A 16,415-nucleotide genomic window follows, 5' to 3' on the forward strand; every position below is an offset into this window, starting at 1 on the left:
CTATAATTCTGTAATTGGCTGAATTGGAGACAGACTCCTAATTGAATACACATTAGGTTATAGTCTCTAAACCTTATATAATGACCCTCACTTGAGGCTCTTCATAACCATCAAAAGATTCAGTCCCTCTTATAAGTTTAGAGAAAGGAATAGGGTCATATATAGAGATTCTGGAAGATCATACACATCAATGATCTACCAAAAAGCTTATGAATTTAGGTACGCTTTCACATCAAGTTTTGTTTTCATTTTTTGTTTCAACGATTTAGCGAGAACATGTATTTTGATCCTTTTTAGTCTTCGGTGGATTTACAAACCCAATAGATGAATCAATGATATGGCATCACAAAAATGTGTTTGTACATTCATTATTTCACTCGACCCAACAAGCCTCGTTCTTTTCATAACCTTCCAACAAGGATGTCAGTCCAAACAAACCACAATGTAGGGTTGTTGGTAGGGGTGTCATTGGGTCGGGTTTACTCGGACTTGACCCATACCAAATCCTATAGATTCCAGGTACGATGATAAATAAGATCATATTAAGACTCGGGTCTGGTCCCAAAGATCTGATTAATACATGGAGCCGGGTATAGTTTGTGAAATTTTATACCAGACTCGAGCCTGACCCGAGTTTCGATTAAGACCCATGAGGGATATGACCTGGATCTAGTTCATGTAATTTTTATTGGGTCTGGGTATGGTTTCTCTTATGATGGGTCCGGTTTTACCTGGGTCTAAACCAAACACTACCCGTTGACACCCCTAGTTGTTGCCTGTTGGTCATGTAAAGACAAGCTTTTTGGTGGTTGGTGACCCACTGTGGGACCAATCTAATGCCTAGCACCCTTACTTTTATTCCATATGGCTTGGGTGGTTTGCATTTAAAAGATAAACGGTCCTCTTCTTTGCTGCATTAGAAGCCATCTATTAAAACAAATCCTAGTGCACACTCGCCCCTGGTTACCAGCTAATCCACCCTTTCAAATAGTGATATCTAAGTGCTCCATGACATCAGTGGTCATTAATCAAACATGTCTCCTTTGATCCTCTTCTTCCTAGTTCCTCAATCCTCAAGAAAGCCTTCATTACCGCAGTGATCAGCAGCAGCCACAACAGAGGTCAAAGCTCACTCTGTAAGCCACTTCTTCTTCTTCTTCTGGTTCCTATATTTTATTGATTTGCATATAATGCCTCCATAAACTCATAATATCAACCATGGTCAGTTATCTATCTTGTTATTTCTTAAATTTGTGAAAAAACCCATTATTCTGATGGAAGATTTCTTCCATTTACGTTTTTATTATAGCTTTTCATCTGTTTTTCGTCCTACTTTTGGTACCTGTCAGCTTCTTTAAAGGGTGTTTTAGGACAAAGCATTTGTAAAACCCACCCATTTATAACCCACCCAACGGTGGGGAAGTAAGTAAAAAAAAAAAAAAGGAATCACGAACGAATGGGGGAAGAGGTTCTTCAGCCGTCTCCCTCACTCATCGCGGGAAGAGGGTGAGGATAAACCTGGCCCCATTTTTAAGTGTTTTTATTTTTTTAATTAGTATTAATTATGAACCCATAAATAATAAATGTTTGATTTTGGTTAGAATATTAGTGTTTTTTTATCAATTAGCATAGATAAGAGATTTATGGTTTTTGTTAGGATTTAAGTTTTGGTTTGCATTATTTCAAATGATATAAATGTCTGGTTAGGGTTTTGATTGTTTTTTTTTCTTTTTATTTTCAATTAGCATTGAAAGGAGAGACGGTTGGCATCTCCCCTGACAAGAACGAGATCAGCCTTCAGGCTTCCTGTTACCACACATGGTTAAGGCTAACTGCTTCGTCGAATTTTACCTAATTTTAACACTTTATCATCCTTTTATTGATGAGGAGAGAGAAGCTCTGCTAGGTTTTTTCTTTCCTGGGGCATCCTTCAGCTTCTCCTGTGATCGTCGGCCTTTGTTCAGCATGTCATCACTGTCTGCTACTACTTCGTGCTGGTGAGGGTCGTCTTCCTCCCACCTGGGCATTGGTGTGCCCTAAAGGGTGGTGCGGTTGCTGCTGGACCCTCAATTACTCGTGTCTAGTTTTTAGAGGTGGTTGAATAATGGGACCAGAGGACGAGCGATTCGGCCCTCCCCCTCTCCTTTTTCACTGGGGAGGTGAAACCTGCTGTGAAAAAACTGTACGCTAGTGCAGGGTTTGTTTTTCGGTAACTTTTCCTCTGTACAGTTTGCAGAGATAGAAAGTATGAAGGATGGAAAACTTTCGTCCTTGGATGGATGGCTCGACGTCTTCTGCATTGGGAGACGGTGGTGCGAGTTCTGAGGTTGTGTCACACGTTGGATGTGTGACACCCTCACCTTCGCTTGATGTGGGCGTCTTGCTGCCAAAGATCCACATGGGCCCTAGAGAGTTTGTTGTTTGCCGGAGATGGGTCGGTCAAGGAGGTGGCGGTTAGGTCTGTGGCACCGATCAGGGTCTGGTCGATGCAGTGGAGTCAGGATCTACACCTAATACTGTGGGTAACATTAATGGGGTTGCGGTGCAAGTCATGAGCCCTGGGAAACCTGCTACTCCTGCACGGTCATGGGCGCAGATAGTGGACTGCAGTGAGATTATTGCAAATACTGATCTGCCTATGCCGTGCCTTGTCGATGGGAAGATGACCCTCCACCTCCTTAAAGAGTTCAACGAAGAAAAGAAGAGGTTCGCGTTTTCCCTGGTCTGTAAATGGGATACGCGCTCGATGGAGCGCGACTTCCCCGTTTCATAGTTGTGTAGAAAAAAAAATTGGTGTGATAGTCAGGGGTTCGGGGGCCGCGCCCCAAATTTTTTTTTTTGAGATAAAATAAAAAATGGCTACAATTATTAATAAAAATATATTTCATATGGACAAATCAAACTATCTGCTGCAGTCTTTCTCAACCTCAATAGAAAGTTCTTAAACATTATCTAATGGCAATATATAACACTGGTGCGATAATTTGAAGTTCATAACAATGCATAAATTTTATTTATGACAAAATAAATCAAAATACAAAAGTGTCGCACCCATGTGACATAGATGAAGAGAGAAAACTCTTGGTTATTGGTTTATGTTTCATAGTTGCTGAATTTTATTTGTTATTAATGTTTCATAGTTGCTGGGAATTCTTGCTTTTCTCATTTCCTTTTTCTTTCCCTCAGTTTTTCATAGAGGATCATTTCTGTATATAATTAAACTTTTTTCAACCTAAATACCATCTTGCAGAAGAATAAAAGCTGAAAAGATTGCCAGGAAATCAACATGATGGCTTCTACAAAATTATAAACTATTCTAGTATGACTGCAAAACATAAAGAGATAAACCCTTACAAGATCATTGCACACACATACTCACACAGAAAATGTACTCTAAAATAGACAAGCCTAGTGGGTACTGTATCTAGATTTGCAGCAGACTATCTAGATTTCATAGGGAATACTTAATTAACATCAGAGAAATCACAACCATTGACACCTCATATGATTGTGCCATCACAAGTGTAGATCCTTTTGTAGTCAGAATTATCGTTGCATGATTGTACCAAATTCTTATAATAGTTCAAAATTATTGTTGTTTGATTGAAACAAATTCTGCACAGAATGATTGTTAAGCAAGTCTGACTTGCATCTCCAGTTTGATAATTTGTTTTTTCTTTGTACATAATTTATGTTTCCATTAGCTTCAACATTTAACACAACTTGGTCCTTAAGATCTCTTTCATACTCGATTTCCTTGTTCTTCTCATCAATGCCTTTCTGCGTTGACAAAACAATTGAATAACTAGGTATTTCTGCAACTGCAGTGCCACCACAAGGGTATTTCTTTTTGTGATTCTAAGAGTTCCGACAACTGGATAACTAGGTCATCCTCTGAATATATATGTCTATTTGTGGACAGTATTGTTATAGATTTTATTGTTATTCATGTTTATATTCTTAATGTGTATATTCTTTAATGTTTTCTCTATAATCTTTTATTATTTTCACTTTTCTTATTTTGCATAAGTCATAGCCCCAGTAATGTTGCTTTTACCGGTGACACTTTTTCTCTCCTCATCCGGTCTGGGCTAGGACTGTTTTTTTTTTTTTTAAATTAACTGGGTCAGGAGGCAGGACTGCGCTACAACCCCCTGCCCCCCCCCCCAAGCTCCGCCTATGTTGATGGAGCAATGGGACGGCATTGGGATTCCAAAGTCCCAGGGGGTGCAATGAATTCCAATTTGGCCATATTTTTGGTCTGTCAACGACTGTGTGGTGCAATGATATCTTCGTGTAGCTTGCTGAAGCACTGCAGGCGAAGCCTGTTGCAGTTGATGAGCGAACATCTTCTCACGTGAGACTTCATTTCTCTAAGCTCTTGATTGAAGTACCGATGAATTTAGAAAAGATTGATTCGTCATGGGCTAAATCTCATATGCTCATGCGGTGTTGGGGAACCTTGACCCAACAAGCTTTTTAGCAAGTTTCAAAAGCGAACGCAGTGAATCTTTTGAAGCAACAATATTGCATGCAAACACACACTTACAAGGAGGCAACAATCACACAGAGCTGAGAGAGTAGAGAGAAAATGAGAGAATAGTGGGAGAGAGAGGAACATTCAATAATAATCAATTCATTGAACTCAGGTGAATACAATAGTGTCGCGCACCATAATCTCATTAAGAAAAATGTAAATTACAAGTATAGAAAGTTGTACAAACATTACAAGGTTGAAAGGCTTGTGTGAGCCACGCAAGGATTTTGGTAGGCTTAGCACAAGGAAAAAACTACGTAAAAGGTTTGGGTGTAACATTCTCTCTCACCTAAGTTGTCGACATCCTCGATGACAGGGCCCATGTTTCATACTCGTCCTCTGTTGAGGAAAATTGGTGGACGTTCTTCATTTTCTCTCAATTGGCTTCTTCTTCTGGCAATCCTTTCTACTTGACAAGATATTCTTTGATATATCCTTGACGATTACACAAATGATTCATGATATACTCTACTTCTTTGGCGTCAGTTATGTGGAGAGGTGTTGGCGCTCGCGTCGGCAGGTTGTGGTTGCTATCTTCTTCATCAAATGACTTTAAGTTATTGACATGAAAGATTGAATGTGTTTGAAAGTGCAGAGGAACTTCGAGCTTGCAGGCGAGGTTGCCTACACATTTGATGATAGGAAATGGGCCTTCGTATTTGCATACGAGACCCTGATGTAGTCCCTGAAAGATCCTGGTTCTCTTGGGATGCAATTTGATCAATACTAGGTCTCCGAATTTGAACTTTGCAGGGTGACGCTTCTAATCTTCCCACTTCTTCATTCTCTTGGCAGCTTTGTGAAGGAACACCTTGGCCAACTCTGTTTGATCCTGTCAGTCTTGAGCAAAATGATGGGCAAGTGGTGCCTTGCCCTTATAATTTGTCGCGATGGTGTGCGACGTCTAGGGTTGTCTATATGTTGCCAACTCAAAGGGACTATGGCCAGTTGATTCAAATTTTGTAGGTTGTAGGAGAACTGAACAACATCCAGAAGGTTTACCCAATCTTTCTAATTTGCACCTACAAAGTGTCGCAGATATTCTTCAAGGAGAGTGTTGGTTCTTTCTATTTGGTCATCTGTCTGGGGGTGAAAGCATGTTGAAAAATGCAACTCCGTCCCCAACAATCAAAACACTTTCTGCCAGAACTTTCCTATAAAGTGCGGGTCACGGTTTCTGATAATGTTTTCTAAAATCCCCCAGTTGGTCACAACATGCCTCACGGACAAACCTACGACTCACTCGGCTATACCGGTAGGCGACATCGACATTAAGATAGCATACTTTAAAAACTGATCCATCACCACAAAGATCAAACTCCATTCATTCACCTTCGGTAGTCCCAAAATAAATTCCATGGAGATACTCTCCCACGAACGACTTGGAATAGGAAGAGGCTCGAGTAGTTATGCGGGCTTCTGATTACGCGGCTTATCATACTGGCAGATCAGGCAGGTGCAAACGTAACCCTCAATATCATCCCTCATAAAAGGCCAGTAGTAGGCCTGCTCTACTAAAGCGAGTGTTTGATGTTGCCCTAGGTGCCCTAAGTACTGGGTATCATAACACTCATTGATTACCAATTTCCACAATGATCTCCATCGCGGTACAAAAATATGATCGCCCTTAGTCACCAGGAGGTCATCTTGCATCCAGAATCTCTTGGTTTTCCCTTGTTGAACCAAGGTCACTAGGTGTTGAGCTGATGGATCAAACTGGATACCTTCCCGAATGTGGTTGAGAAGGTTGCTCTGAGGCTGAGTAGACGAAATTCCTCCTCTTGCAAGGCTGCCAACTCGGCCTTTCTACTTAATGTATCAACTACGACATTGGTCTTTCTTGGCTTATACTCCAAGACTATGTCAAACTCTGCTAGGAACTATTGCCATCTAGCCTGCTTAGGGCTAAGTTTCTTCTCTCTCTAAAGGTAGCTAGTGGTTATGTTGTCTGTCTTAATGACAAACTAAGATTCCAAGAGGTAGTAACGTCAAACCTGTAAGCAATGCATGACTGCAGACATTTCTTTCTCATGCATGCAATATCGCCGCTCGACATCCTTCAATTTATGGCTCTCAAAAGTGATGGGGTGTCCTTCCTGCATGAGCATTCCACCGATAGCAAAGTCTGAAGCGTCTATGTAGACCTCAAATATTTTCGTGTGGTCAGATTGCCTCAACACTGAATCACTGGTAACAACCCTCTTCAGCTCTTAAAAGGTTGTCTGACATGCATCCGACCAATTCTAACTTCGATCCTTTCGAAGCAAATTTGTAAGAGGAGCACATACCAAAAAATACCCCTCAATGAATCAGCGGTAGTAATTCACGAGTCCCAGAAATGACCGCAGCTTCAACACAGATGAGGGAGGCTTCCACTCCATGATAGCTTAAACTTTCTGATGGTCCATCCATAACATGCCACATCTAACAATATGGCCCAAGAACTCCACTTTTGCTTGCCTGAATAGGCACTTCTCTCATTTCATATATAGATCATTGTCCTTCAATAGATGAAACACAATACGCAAGTAACATGCATATTTCACCAAATTTTTGTTGTAGACAACGATGTCGTCCAAGTAGATGACTATAAATTGGTCTAGGTATGGGTAGAAGATTTTGTTCATAGGGTTGAGAAGGTTGCAAGGGTGTTTGTCAGATTGAACGACATAACCAAGAACTCGTATCCGCCATATCCCATCATACACGTAGTCTTGGGCTAATTCCTTTCTACGATCCTGACCTGCCAATAACTTGATCGTAGGTCTAGTTTCAAAAACACTCGAGCATTGTTCATCTGATCGAATAGGTCAGCGATCAATGCCAAATGATACTTATTCTTGATTGTCACCTTGTTCAATGCCCAATAGTCCACGCACAACCATTGGGACCGGTCATGTTTCTTCTGAAAAGGCATGGGTGCACCAAATGATGCTTTTTACTACAAGAAAAATGTTATTTAGCGACAGAAATTTGTGACAAAAATAATTCATTGCAAAGTTGCGACGGATTAGCGAGCAAAAACTATTTGTCCCTAAATTTGGAATTACTTGCAAAATTAGAGACAGCAAAATTTTGTCGCAAACATCGTCGCAAATTTATGACGGATTAGCGACAGAAAAAATTGGTCTTATATTCTGTTGCAACTTCGTGACGGATGAGCGACACCATTTTTCTGTCACTACTCCATCGCAAATCGGCGACTATGTTTGCGACGGAATTTTGCCATCGCTAATCTATCACTAAATTTCTCATAAAACCCTAATGCGAGCCCCCTTTCTTTCTCCTTTTTATTTCATTCATCGCACACCCCCGCCCTTTCTCTCACCCTGTTGCTCGCCCTCCCTTCTCCTCCTTTTGGCGATCGCCTCCCTCTCTGGTAGCTTCGTCGGCACCACCTTTTTTTTTGTCTTCTTGGTCCGACAAGGGCCATCGACCCCTGCCTCCTCCTTTTAAGAGCTGCGGGGGCCTTTGCCCCCCCCCCCCCTTTTTTCTTCTTGGTCCGGCAGGGGCCATCAGCCTCTGCCCCTCTTTTATTTTCGGCACGGGTCGATGCCCCTGCCCCTCCTTTTATTTCTGGCAGGGGCCGATGCCCCTACTCCTCTTTTATTTTTGGTAAGGGCCGATGCCCCTCTCTCGCCCCTGTCCTTTCTCTCACCCTTTCTCACCTTGCTCGCTCGATGTAACCCCAACCTCTGCCTCACTCTGCAGTTGACCCGCGAACGGATCCCCTTCGCTGGTGAGTCGGCAGGTATACCACCTCTCACTCTCTGCCAGGCGGTGGAGTCTCTGCCGCCTCTTGATGAGTTTCTACCCTTATCGTATATAAATGTGCTTTGCAGGTGCATAGCTGAGTTAATTGCGCGATACTTAGTGCTAAGCATCGCATGCAACTAAAAATGCAAAGGTAATAATATGCAAATTGAGTAAATACCCGTGGTGAGTAAGTGATGCAAGCGCATCATAGGTTATTTAATTTCTTGGATGCAATAATTTTTTGTTCACATACTCACTTAGTTGTGGATATCTAGGACTGTTTTGATGGAGTTCGGAGATCATGCTGAGCATGATTTTAATGTATAAAAATAGAAGTGTTTTTATTTTTGGAGTTCGGATTCCATGCTAGTCATGGTAGTAGTTAGCGGGATATTGGAGTGTGTTTGCTGCAGGTATATATTTGATAGTGTTTTGATATGAATGATTTGAATGTATTACAATATTTGATGTGACTATATCCATACTTGCATGAAGTTATTTTCAATTTGATTATGCCTTCCATGTGAAATTGCATCATGAAACATGCTTCAAATGAATGTATCATGTTATAAATGAGTTTGCACATGAAAATGAATGATAAGTTATCAATGCTTCAAACATGCTTTAAATAAATGGTTTTGCACATGAAAATATTAAGTTATCAATGCATGCATCATAGTTCTTGTGATTGAATGACATCATATATATATATATATGTGTGTGTGTGTGTGCGTGTGTGATATATATCAAATCATTACATCCACCATGAATGCATGATAAATTAGATATTTTCTTCATCATAGCATTCTTATGATTCTCTATTAACTGGTTAGGATAATATCCAGAACATCATATGACAAAATGACTGCAAACTGTGAATGAATATACCGTAGGATAGTTGAGAATGAGGTATCGCTTGAATGTATGGATGGTGTTGACAGTTTTATTGAATTTGCAATAACAAATGTCAGTACAGTGGATCCCACAGGTCAGATCAGGTGCCCCTGCACGATGTGTAAGAACAATCAATTTTTAGAACCTCATGACGTTAGACATCACCTATATAGGAAGGGTTTTATGAGTGATTATCAGAATTGGATGTTTCATGGTAAAGAATTTTGGAACAATTTTGACGCACGAGTGGATCACTACAAGAAAAACTTTAATTAGCGACGGACGTTTGCGACAGAAATAATCCATCGCCAATTTGCGATGGATTAGCTAGAGAAAACTATCTGTCACTAACATTTGCGTAATTAGATACGGAAAACTTTTGTCTCAAGTTCCTTCACACTTTAGCGATGGATCATCGGTAGAAATTTTCCATCGCTACTCTGTCACCAAGTAGTAACGGAGTAGAGACAAAATTGTTTCGTCGCTAATTTCTCCTGTAAAACCCTAATGTGAGCCCCTTTCCCTTTCTATTTCATTCATCGCCCGCTCGTTGCCCCTCAACCTCTTGTCGCTCGTCGACCTCCCATCGTCTGCCCGCCGCCCGTCGACCTCCCATCGCCCGCCCGTCGCCCGTCGCCCGTCGCCCGTCGCCCGCCGCCCGTCGACCTCCTCTCTCATTCCCTTCTCGTTCTCTCTCTCGTTGCTCCCTCTCTGTATTTTCTGGTGAGCGAACGACCTCTCGTCGACCCCTCCCGCGAGTAACCCTCCTCTTTTCCCCCTTGCTTTTTCCCCTTAAAATAAGGGTCGTTGACAGTTCGATAGAGAGCAGCCAACCTTTGTTGGAGCCTCCCCCTTCCCCCTATGGTTGTCGGAGGGCCATCAGAGGCCCGACAGCCTCTGTCGGGCCCTCCCCACCCCTCTGTAGTCGGTGGGAGCTGGCAGAGGCCCCGATCACCTATGTCAAGCCCTCCCCTTGCCCCAATCTCTAGCAGGATTGGGGGCTTCGACCCTATCCTTTTGAATGCCGACAGAAGGCTTCGCCCCCTGTCTTCTTGACTTCTTCGGCAGTGGGGCTCAGCCCCCCTGTCCTCATTATGATCCGCAGGAGGAGAAGCCCCCTGCCCTTTTGTTTTTCCTCATAGGGGGTGGCTTCATCCCTTCTGTCCTCGATAATTTTGACAGGGGGCAAAGCCCCCTGCCCCTTGTCTATTTTCTCAGCAGAGGGCGAAACCCCCTACCGGAAAATTTTGCCTTGACAGGGGGCGAGACCCCTCTGCCTCATGATTGATTCTCGACAGAGGGCTCAACCCCTGCCTCTCGATGCCTCCTGTGGTTTCGCTCCCTGCCTTGACCTTACTACCGGCAGGGGCAATGCCCTTGCCTGTCTTGCTTTCATATATGGATTTGATATTTGATGTCGCAGGACCATAATTGGGTTCTACTATGGATCCTATTGATATACCAACTGGGATAGAGGAAGAATCAGCAAACGATGCAACTAGTAGATTTTATGATTTACTTAAATATGCTGATGAGCCACTTTGGAATGGTTGCGAGAGTCATACTATCTTGTCTACAGTTCTTCAACTACTGAATTTGAAGTATGAGTTTAATTTGAGTCAATCATGTTTTGACCGTATACGCTCTATTATGAAAAGTATGTTGCCCAAAGATGAGAAATTGCCATAAAATTTGTATCGTGTGAAGGTTATGATCAACGCTCTAGGTATGGGGTATCAAAAGATAGATGCTTGTCCAAATCACTCATGTTATATTTCAAAGATCAAAAAAATAGCAGATCATGCCTGTCATATGGGCATCCTCGGTTCAAGCCAAAGACAAGAGGCAATGGTAGCATGAGGTCAAAAGAAGTGTCATACAAGTCGCTCTGCTACTTTATTCTCACCCCTAGATTGCAATGATTGTATATGTCTTTGAGGACAGCTAAACACATGAGATGACATGCAAATAAAGTTTGACATGATGAAGACAAGATCATGCATCTTGTTGACGCGAAAGCTTGAAAGCACTTTGATTATACTCATCAAAGCTTCGCAATGGAAGTGAGAAATGTTAGGTTCGGTTTATGTATAGATGAATTTAATCCATTTAGGGGTAGATCAACTTCATACTCGTGTTCACCAGTATTTGTCACCCCATACAACCTTCCTCCAAGCTTGTGTATGAAGCGTCAAAATCTTTTCTTATCTCTATTGATTCCTGGTCCGACCTCTTCGGGCTAAAATCTTGATGTATATTTAAGGTCATTGATTAATGAACTAAAAATATTGTGGGATGACGGTGTTCTCACATACGATGCACATAAAAAATAAAACTTCAATGTGAAGGTTGTTATTCTATGGACAATCAGTGACTTTCCTGCATATGGTATGTTATCTAGTTGGAGCATACATGGGAGGTTGGCATGTCCATATTACATGGAGGATACAAAATCTTTTAGATTTAAGCATGGAAAGAAGTGTTGTTTTGATTGTCACTGTCGATTTCTACCCAGCGACCATCCGTTCCGACGACAAAGGAATGTATTTCGAGCAGGCACAACTGAAATGGAAGGTTCACCTACAAGGTTATTTGGCATAGAGATTTTAAAAAGATTGTGATACTTTTCATATGGACTGACAGATACCTATAGCCTGGTGTCTTTCCTTGGATTTGGGAAGGATCACAATTGGACAAAGAAATCCATATTTTGGGAACTACCATATTGACCGACCTTATTGATACGACATAATTTGGATGTGATGCATGTGGAGAAAAATGTGTTTGATAATATGTTCAATACGGTAATAAATGTTAAAGGAAAAATGAAGGATAATTCAAAGGCCCGTATGGATTTAAAAGTAATATGTAAAAGACCAGAATTGGAACTCAAAGAGTATAATAACAAAGTACTAAAACCAAAGGGAAGGTACGTGTTTGGACCAGATCAAATAAAGCAGGTATGTTAATGGTTGAGACAATTGAGATTTCCAAATGGGTACGTCTCTAACATTAATCGGACTGTGAAAATAGATGGGAGACAATTGTATGGGTTGAAGAGCCATGATTGTCATGTTATTATACAACGGTTGATACCCCTAGCATTCCATGATATGTTAGACAAACCTATATGTGGGGTATTATTTAAGTTGAGTAGATTTTTTAGAACATTGTGCGCATCAGAAGTCATAGTATCTGAGGTAAAGAATCTCGAGGATTCTATCGTCACTACTATTTGTCAGCTAGAGAAGATATTTTTGCCAACATTTTTTTATGTTATGGAATATGTGATCATACATTTGCCATATGAACTAAGGGTTGGTGGTCCTATGCAATATCGATGGATGTACCCATTTGAAAGGTATATATTTTTTTTATATTTTTCTCTTCAATGCTATTGAGAAATTTATTGTAATCTGAGATGTATATTGTTGACAGATGCATGTTTGACCTAAAAAAAATATTCAGAATAAAGCAAGAGTAGAGGGCTCTATTTGTGAGGCGTATACTTTAGAAGAGATTTTAAATTTCTCATTTATGTACTTTGAACCTCACATTCAAACACATTACACATGCCCACCTCGTAATGATGATGGAGAACAATTTACTGTAGCTGACAAACTGTCGATATTTCAACAACTTGGGCATACCTTTGGTAGTTGCCGGTCAAGACTCTTGGAAGATCAAGAGCAAGACGCAACACAAATCTATATCTTTTTTAATTGCTCAGTGATCGACCCATACATCGAATAAGTATACTTAATATGTAGATGATTTGATCTAGAGTTGCGAAGAAAACTTCCATATCTCACTGATGTAGAAGTACAGAAAGAACGTGAAAATAAGTTTGTAGCATGGTTGGAAGAGTTGGTAAGGATGATGACATACATTATTTTCGTGTAAACAATAATAAGTTACTTAATTGGTCATGATCACAATCATTATTTATGCTTGTAGGCCCGTCATGGTAATGTTAAAGATCAAGAAATATGTGATTTACAAAATGGTCTGACCAAAGTTGTGCAATGTTACAACATGTACATCGTAAATGGTTATTGATTTCATACAAAAGACTACGGTGTAAACAAGTCAACGATGAATAGTAACATGTGTGTCAAGGGTAGCAGCTACGGTGAAAATGAACATGACTACTACGGTGTTATAGAAGAAATAATGAAGTTGACTTACTTAGGCATAAATAATAGAGTATCTTTATTTAAGTGTCATTGGTTTGATCTCACAGCAACAAGAGTCGATAACGCCTTAGGCATTGTGGAGGTGAATTATAAATCAAGGTTTGGAACATATGAACCATTTATATTAGCCTCACAAGCTCAACAAGTTTACTATACTTCATATCCGAGTACAATGAAGTCAGATAGAAATGAATGGTGGGTAGTTTGCAAGGTGAAGTCTAAACTATACCCCGAGTATGATCTGTTACAGGAAGACAAGTTAACTGAAGAGAGTAATTACTATCAATCAGATGATATGTATATGACTTCTCTTATGGTCATGATGTCGCACATGGTATACATGTCATATATCCATTGTCTGATGGCACATGCATGAAAGAATGTGATCCAGATGATATACCAAGTGGATGGGCACCCGATGAAGAAGAAGAAGAAGATGACGAAGAGGAGGAGGAGGAAAAAGAAGAATATGAAAGTCAAACAAGCAATGAGGAAGCATTCTCGAGCTAGTGAATTACATCTTATAATACATACCTCTATTTGATGTGAATGATTTGAATGTATTGAAATGTATTGTAATGACTTGAATTATTTAAAGGTATTGCAAAGTTTGAATGTATTGCATGAAGTTATTTTCGATTTGAATATGTATCTTTGATAGGTATAGAGTTATATTTGAATGTATTGCAATAATTTGAATGTATTGCAATATTTGAATGTCTTACATGAAGTTATTTTCGATTTGATTATTTATCCATGATGATATAGAGTTGTGTAACTGATCCAATTATATTGCAAGTTAAGGATAAGTTATCCATGATTAGCAAGTGATGTCATATCTTATATTTTAATGTATTACAATATTTGAGGTGAATGATTTGAATGATATGAATGTATTGAAATGTATTGCAATGATTTGAAGGTATTGCAATCTTTGAATGTATTGCATGACATTTTTTATTTGTTAGAATATGGTTCTGGAGGTCACAGTCGTCGAGCACCCAGTGGTAGCCAGTCTCAGACTTCATCTTCATGGGTTGTTTCAATAGGTATATCATTTAACTAATTGTATACTTGATTAGTTTAAATGCGCATTATGTGAATTTCTAACTCATTTTTCTATAGATGATGTTTCGCCTGCACATGACCCACCTACACCAGTTGTTCATACAAGTCATGAGACAACGTTGGATGCAGAGTCTCCTCAGTCTGACACACGATGACTCATTCAAATAGTGTATATCGATAAGCGACCGTATGTATTTTATTTTTACTTATTTTATACTTATCTTATAAATATTGTATATTGATAGTTAATGTGTATTAATTCATGTGTAGCGTGAGGTTCGAGCCATAAGAAGTAATAGGAGAGATTAGGCAGTCACTAGTTCAACATCTACCAGGACCGATTGCTCAATGGAAAAAGTACTCGAATAAGGTGTTGGACAGATTGTAGTCTTCATTCATGGTATACAATCGTTTCTCATAGTTAATGTGTTTTATATTTAATTTTTTGTTATAGTCATGTCTACTAACTTTATGAAATTATTTGTAGGCTTCGAATCGCTTCACGACTACGATGGAGGAGCAGGACGCGAGGAAGGTGTGGCTGAAGGTGGTTGCCTGTCAATTTGCCGACATGCTGCACAATATGAAGACTGCAGCAAGAAAAGCATCTGGCAAGATAGATGATCCACTGCAGTGGAAAAGCCATGACCCTCCTACTATTAGGTCAGATTTTTGGGATGCAATGTGCGACAAGTGGGCGGGGCATGAATTTTGAAATCGCTCAGCGAAGGCTACACAAACCCAAGCGACGATGCCCGATGCCCATCTATACACAGGTGGATCTAGGACTTTTGGGAGCCATCTGAAGAAAATGGTAACTCATTAATATATATTATCAATTTTATAAGTATTGTTGCATACCTGTTAAATAATTTTTTTATCATTTAACTTCGCAGGAAGCAGAAAAAAGAGGCATTGTGTCATATAAGGATGTGTTTGTTGAAACATATAAACGTAAGACCACGGGAGAATTTGTATCAGAGAAGGCGAGAACGACAATGGTATGTATTTATTGTATTAATAAACATTATAATATATAAGTTATCATAAATATTACAATTCTTAATTATTAATCCACATTATAATCATTACTTTGTAGGAGTCATACGAGCAACAAATGGTAGAGCGATATGGCGATGACTCTACTCAACATCCGTTTTTTTGATCCTGCAGCATGGGTGACTGCAACAGGTGAACCCAAAAAGGGTCGTGTGTTCAGGTTTGAGAGTAATATGAACACCTCACTAGTTGTTGCCTCCTCCGGTCACGGCTCTCAAAGTTCTCCCGATAGCATTAGTTCCAAGCATCCGACTGACTCACCTAATTCTTGGGATGATATCCGCCAGCTTGTTAAGGACACAATGCGTGACTATTTACATGAAGCAATTTTTGACGTTGTCCGTAATGAGTTGTGCAACTTTTTTCTAGACAGGAAAACTTCGTCTGCAGGTGCCTGTCAGGTATGAAAGTTTCATGTCATTTGTTTCATGTCGTTAGATTTCAAGCTAGTATATGCATGATTTCATCACATATGAGCATGATTTCATCATTATGAAAGTTTTTTACTATCTTATAACACATATATGCTTGATTTCATCACTATTAAAAAGTTTTTTTACTACATTAGAACACATATAAGCATGATTTCATCACTATGAAAGTTTTTCACTACCTTATAACATATATATGCATGATTGAATCACTATTAGAGTTTTTTGACAACCTTGGAATACATATTTACATGATTGAATCATTGTGAATTTTTTTATGTCAGCCTTAGAACACATTTAAATTCTGTTAATATCCTTCACTTTATTGCTAGCTAGACTATGTGTAATTCACTCGTGTTACTTTGATTGCCTTAGCTTAGGTGCATTGCATATAATTTATTTTATTATATTTTATTTATCAATACTAACATTTCTTTTTTCTTGTAAGATGCTGGAGATAATCAGCATAGAGAA

At 39.8% G+C, this 16,415-nt stretch overlaps 1 non-coding gene across 1 annotated transcript; it reads left to right on the forward strand.

Moving 5' to 3' along the window:
* The first annotated feature begins 1,740 nt into the window (after positions 1-1,740).
* Positions 1,741-1,859, forward strand: LOC149818536 (U6atac minor spliceosomal RNA). The gene has a single exon (XR_016427505.1). It is a non-coding gene; the product is annotated as a U6atac minor spliceosomal RNA (small nuclear RNA).
* The last annotated feature ends 14,556 nt before the right edge of the window (positions 1,860-16,415 follow it).

This window comes from Nuphar pumila, chromosome 13, assembly GCF_984573655.1.
Source record: "Nuphar pumila chromosome 13, dmNupPumi1.hap1.1, whole genome shotgun sequence".
NCBI lineage: Eukaryota > Viridiplantae > Streptophyta > Magnoliopsida > Nymphaeales > Nymphaeaceae > Nuphar > Nuphar pumila.